Consider the following 6,584-nt stretch of genomic DNA (forward strand, 5'->3'; position numbering starts at 1 on the left):
AGGACTCTGGGATCACGGCCTGAGCAGAAGGCAGATGCTTAACCAACTGAGTCACCCAGGCGCCCCTCAAATATTCTTTTCTGATAAAGGAAGCAACTACAGAAAGCTTTTATTTGTTCAAAGTAACCGGTGCTATAGATGCAAAAAATCACCAACTCCCCTGATACTACTTCAAAACAAATATATCAAACTTGATTTTCATTAGAATATTATTTCCTCATCCTAATAAATCAAAAAACCAAGACCCAGATTTTATATATATATTATATATATATATATATAATATATATATAATATATATATAAATATCTATAAAAAGCAATGGAAACAATTACTAAACTTCATCTTCTGGAGAAGAATGACAAGATAGTCTGTCTTCGTAAAAAACAATTACACTTTGAGGACACTTCCTATGTGCCCCTTTTTCCAGCCCCAAGTCGGCCTCATCTGAGTCTTTTCCATTTCATGACAGACATGAATTCTCCACTGCCCTCTGTGGCACCAATTACTCATTCAGGATCAAGACCTCTTGGTTTATCCACAGCATCTCTTTTCTTCTTTGATTTGCTATCATCAGATTCACAGTCAGATAAAGATTACCTTTTTGTACCATCTTTTTCTTTACCAGTTTTCTGAGCATTAGGAAATACTTCAATTCACTCTGGACGATCTAAATTTTCTTCAGGTTCCCAAGTACTGTCAGCACTAGTAAATCTCTTCCACTTCAGGAAATACTCCCTCTTCCCATTTACTACACATTGGTCCAGTACTTTTCCCACCACAAATTTTCAGGCTCTGCCTCTTCCACTTTTTTACTCTTTCCTTTCTGTTTCTTCCCCATTTTTTGCAATGTCATTTTACTGGAGGCCTTTTTTTTTTTTTTTAATTGCAGGCTTGAAGAGCTGTTATCCACTGCCCCGGGGCGGCTCTAGGTCCCACACACCTCAAACTCCAGCCACATCCCTTCTTTTAGCCTTTTAAAGATATCTTTTCATTATTGTTTGGCTTCCATTATTTTCACTGAAAATTTGACTGTCTTATTATTGTGCCTCTGAACAAAATGTGTCCTATTATTTTTTATACTAGCTATACTTACAGTTTTTGCCTTTAGTTGTTTTTCACCTGTTTTACATGACGGGTCTAGTTGTAACTTTCTTTGTATTTATCTGTGGCTCTATGTCTTTTGTCAGTTTTTATATCCTCAGATTATTTTCTCATCAAAATTGTTTATGCTGTATTATCTCTCTCCTTCTCTTCCAGGACTCTAATTACACAAATGTTTTATACTGGGTCCCATTTATCACTTAGTCTCGCTTTTCTGTATTTCTTAAAATTTTTATCTTGCTGTAATTGTAGTGAAGTCTACATATTTTCTTCTGGTCTATACTCAAGTTCATGAATCATCTCTTAAGTTGAGTTTAATCTGCCTTTAAATCCTTCCACTGAGTTCTTAATTTCAGTCCTAGAATTTTTATTAGACTATTTAAAAAATATATTCAACATATCTGTTTAAATTACAGCATTTTTTTTCTCTTGGTTTTCAGTCATTTGTTCCTATCTCTTGATATGCCCAGTTTTATTGTTGTTGTTTGTTTAATGCCAGACACTGTGCATGAAAAGTTGTGGTGATAATTTGAGAGTCTGGATGACTTCTTCCCCCAAAGAAGATTTACTTTGGTCAGGCAGGCAATTAGCCAGGAGAATATCTCTTTACTCTAATCTGAGATTGATTTGATTCAGATCTGAGTTTCAGTCTCTGTGAATGCTAGTCTATTTTCAGGCTAGCTTTTATTACCAGGGTGTAGTCCTTCAAGATTCCCAGCTGAAAGACTGTGCTGTTTACCAGGACCTCTCCTTTTGGAAAGCTTTGAATCCCAATTTTTGTCTCCTTACCCCTGTAAGATTGCCGGCAGTCCTGCTCAGCATCTCTGTACGTATTCAGAATAATCAAATGCCTCATGAAGGAAAGTAGCTGCATATGTTAAGCTGCTCACCTCTCTGTGTTTCCTTTTTCTCTAATACCTTAGACTCTGAGTATCTCTCTAATGCTTTCAAATAGATGTTTCTCACTGTTAAAAAAAATCTAGGTTTTTCTAGTTGTTCTCATAAGGAGGATTGATCTGATACAAGCTAGTCCATCATAACTAGAAGCAGAAGTCTTCCCCTAAGGAGTTTATAACTTGTACTGCTCCATTTTATCATCCTTAGTTCTTGCCCTTGAGGAACTTTGCTTTAAAACAGTCTTGGCCGCTGTAATGAAAAATTCCAGGATAATAACAACAACAACAACAAAACTGATGCCTTGGGGTGCCTGGGTGGCTCAGTCAGTTAAGCGTCTGCCTTCGGCTCAGGTTGTGATCTCAGGGTCCTGGGATCAAGCCCCGCATCAGGCTCCCTGCCCAGCAGAGAGTCTGCTTCTCCCTCTCTCTCTGACCCTCCTCCCCACTTGTGCACTCTCTCTCTCTCTGTCTCAAATAAATTTTTTAAAAAGTAAAAAAAAAAAAACAACAAAACACTGATGCCTTGGGTATTGAATATTATTTTTCAGGCATAGTGTATAATATCGACGAAATAACAATTATTCAGTGTTTACTCTGGGCCAGGAAATGTCCTAGTATGTTCCATGCATTAATTCATTTAATGGGATAGAGTGAGAGTCCAGTGCTGTTCATATCCCTTAATCATAGAATTTGACCAAGGGTGGGTCATGGATTAAAGATGATATATAATTCAACAAATACAACACAACAATTCAACAAACATAGCCAAGGCCCAACTAAGAAAAAAGTTTAGATGCTATCTAGGCTATCAGATGACAGGGAATGCACAGAAAAAAAGGTAATCTACAAGCCTCAAACTACTCCCCCAGTAGTCTTTTTCCAGTAGGAATTACTAACAAAGCTAGTTTATAGCAAAAGACTGACAATGAGCAAGCTTTCTTTCCACTCCTGTGCTCTCTGGCAGAGGTGATGTCTAAAGTAAGTAGCGGGGAAGAAGTAACAGGAAGAGAAGAGAGAACAATCAAAATCTTACGTCAACTGTCCCTGGGTATCAAGAATCAGCTTTATTTGCATTCAACAGACACCAAATAATGGCAGATTTAGGCCACGGAACTGAGTTGGGTGACCCATATAAGAATGGAATGGGTGTGATATGGTATTAATGGCCCAAGACCCAGCCAAGGAGAAGTGAAGGGGATATTTCGGCTGTTGGCCCAGAAAAGCAGAAGTATACACCAAACACCAGGCACAGAGCACAGAACATGGCAATCCCACTCCAACTTCAGCTCTCAGCCAGACACTCTCCAGCGCCAGACACTCCTCACCCTTTTGTATCCTTGAGCCTTCTAATACACAATGTGGGTGGGTCTCCTTCTTTTTTTTTTTTTTTTTTTTTTAAAGATTTTATTTATTTGCGAGAGAGAGAATGAGAGACAGAGAGCATGAGAGGGAGGAGGGTCAGAGGGAGAAGCAGACTCCCTGCCGAGCAGGGAGCCCGATGTGGGACTCGATCCCGGGACTCCAGGATCATGACCTGAGCCGAAGGCAGTCGCGTAACCAACTGAGCCACCCAGGCGCCCTCTCCTTCTTGCTATTGGATGGTATTCTGTCTAGCTTCCTCTGGACTCCAAAGAATTTTGTTTCCACCGGTGGAAGCAGTCTGTGGGAGAAGCAGAGACTGTCGAATAAGTCTGCCTTCGTTCAAGTCTTGGCTCTCACTGTCACTTGGGTGACTTTGGGCAAATTATTTAAACCTCTCTGAGCTGCGATACCGTCATTGTGAAATGGAGATGATGATAAAAATAATCAAGATGACATGAGATAATGCTAGTGAAGTGCTTTGCAAAAAAAAAAAAAAAACCAAAAAACAAAAGCAAAATAAAGGTTGGCTACGGCCATTACTTAATTTAATTTAGGGTCCTGGAGTGTGTAGGAAGGTCTTAGACTATTGTCATTGGATTCCTCATTTGGGAGGCAGCCTCGGGAGTGTTGTGGGAGGGGAAGGAAGAGGTGAAAACAGGGGGTTCCATGGTTCTCTGGGTGAGCAGGAGTTTAATCCCACTGGGATGGTGCTCCTCAGGCTGGTATCCAGACCTTTTTGGAGAAACATTGCACAAATGTATGACTCTGGGAAGTCATTAGCCAGGTTTCCTGTTTTCACTTCTCCCTAGCAAGAAACAGGTTCTATTTCAAAGACATTCACAGGTCTCATCTTCCCTGTACCTCCCCACTCCAGAAACACTGAGGCTGGCACAGTCCTAGGTTGATCATGAATGGATGATGCCTCCCACCCATGTGGTCAGAAGTGCTCCTCCATGGAGCTCAGGGGCTCCCACTCACCAAAATGTCTCCTCAGTAAAGTGTTAAACATCAATTATTTAGCTCTTAACATGAATTAATGTGTCATTTTGCCCAAGTGTATTTGCATTTTATGCCTACTTTCGCTCGGGAATGAAAACCAAGCAACAGCAGTAAGAAGGGGAGCTCTAGAAGAGCCATTTTACAGTCAGAACCCCTCCCCCCATCCCCACTTCCGGTTCTCATTAGCTGTGTGCCTTTGGGTAATGTATTTTTCGTCTATTGTCCTTGACAGCCTCGTTTAAGGGTCCCAGAGTTCCTTCCAGCTCTAAAAACCATATCTGTAAGACTGGTATTAGTTGGAGGACCTGAAGCCAGCCCAGAAATCACCCACAGGCCTATACAGTCACCCCATAACCAACCTGACCCAGGAAGCTTTGAACACACCCAGTGTGCCCTCTCGCCTGCCCCTCCCCCAGCCCCATGGGAGTCTCCCCGACCCTCCCCCTCCCCTGAGGACAGGGCCTCACCTCCGCCAGGCTCTGCCCCCACTCCAGCCCCCACTCTAGCCTCACTGTGCAGCCCCCTCCTTCTCTCCCCTCCTAATCCCCATTTCCTGTCTAGCAGATTTACAACGCAGTTCAAAGAAGGAAGGATGATATAACAGCTTTCCTGCTCCCTCTCCCAACTGACTTAGTCTAGCTGGCTTGGGGCCAAGTGGTTTTGTTCTCCACAGCCTCCCATAAGTAAAAATACTCCAGGCCCCAGCCCTCCCGCCTGTGACATGGCGTCAGCTCCCGAACCCACTGGTCAGGCTTTCGCTCGTGGGCGGGAAGGAGGCAGCCCTGTGCAGCGCTGGAGTCTAATTAAGTGCTGAGGAAATAAACCATGGGCTTCAATTTTAGTTCTGAAAATAGCTATGGCCTAGGATTCCTCTCTCTCTGGCCTGAGCTGGGAGACTTGTCCCACTGCTTGTCTTCCTGTGCCTGGGCTTCAGGGTTTGCGAAGGCAACGAGGTGGTGGGGAGGAGAGGACGGAGGTCTGAGAAGCAGAGGCAGCCCACAGAGGCCCAGGGGTTCAGAAGTCAGTGGGACAGGCACACTTCAGGGACAGGGGGATTCCAGCCCAGGGGCTTAGGCTCTTCCATACCCTCCATCCCTACTGTGCATTCTAGCCCCTGCTTCTGGAACGTGCTCTCAGTTTGCAGGGCATCCAAGAGTTCTGGGTCCTGCTGAATGCACCCCCGGAGTCCCATGTGGCTAAGAATGCAAAGCTCTGGCCAATATTGAAGTAATTCTCTAGGCAGATCATAGAATACACATCACGGTTTTGTGTATAATCAATCCTCTTGGGCAACGAGGATGAGGAAAAACATCAACAAATGGATTTGTGGAAATAAAAGCTTTTGCCAGTCAACTGAATGTCTAACTGGGTCTGTTAGACTGGATCCTGAGCATCGTCCCGTCTGCCTCTGTGCCCGGAAGGAGAGAATCAGCCTGCTGAAGGACACAGGCTACCTGCATGAGTCCAGACGAAGAGGGGCACACCCCTGAACTAATGGGAAGTCCAGAGGGGTCATCAGCTCTGCGATGTGGGAACTCCTTGGTCGTTCGCCCCATCCCAGCTCTTCTCACGCTATCTCATCATTAGCTGTCATCTCGCCATCAGACCACGGGCAGGGGCTCTAGATTCTTTCCTCCCTTCCACCATTACCCAGCACACAGTAGATGCCTGGCTCAAGGGCTTTTGTTCCTTTCCAGCCTCCCCCTTTGAGCAGTCAGGACTGAGCTTGCTCCTTATTGTCATGAGCCCTGTTACCTCAGCACCAAAGGGCCCGGGCCGGATGCCACGGTCAAGGACAAGGTGAAGGAGTTCAGTGAACAAGTTTAGCTCATCCGCCTGGCCGACCAGAGCGGACAGCAGAACCGCGGGGAGGTCTCTAACTCCAGGGGTGGCTGTGAAGCCAAACATCACGTGTGCCTAAAACTAAGCCAGTGCTCACTGCTTCTAGGCAACAGCTGGAACAAAAACGAAGGAGAATTCCAAAGGAAATCAAACTCAAAGGGCAGGAGTGAGGGCTCTTCCCTGCCACTCTTGTGACAGCTTTTCCATCGGGCAAAAATGCAGAGCCGCTGGTGCCCTGTGCGGAAGCCCCCTGGGCTCCTTCTGGGAGCTCTCTTCGGATTTCTTTGGTCTCTTCAGATTCATTCAGTCGCGCCCTCGTGTTCTGAGCAGGTGCTGCATATGAGCTGCATATGGCGGGTGCAGTGGGGGCGGCCCATTACG

The 6,584-nt window shown here is 44.8% G+C and overlaps 1 pseudogene; it reads right to left on the reverse strand.

Moving 5' to 3' along the window:
* Window positions 1-334: 334 nt before the first annotated feature.
* On the reverse strand, window positions 335-6,269 carry LOC116634726 (annotated as a pseudogene).
* Window positions 6,270-6,584: the final 315 nt, after the last annotated feature.

Source organism: Phoca vitulina, unplaced genomic scaffold, assembly GCF_004348235.1.
Source record: "Phoca vitulina isolate PV1807 unplaced genomic scaffold, GSC_HSeal_1.0 scaffold9, whole genome shotgun sequence".
Lineage (NCBI taxonomy): Eukaryota > Metazoa > Chordata > Mammalia > Carnivora > Phocidae > Phoca > Phoca vitulina.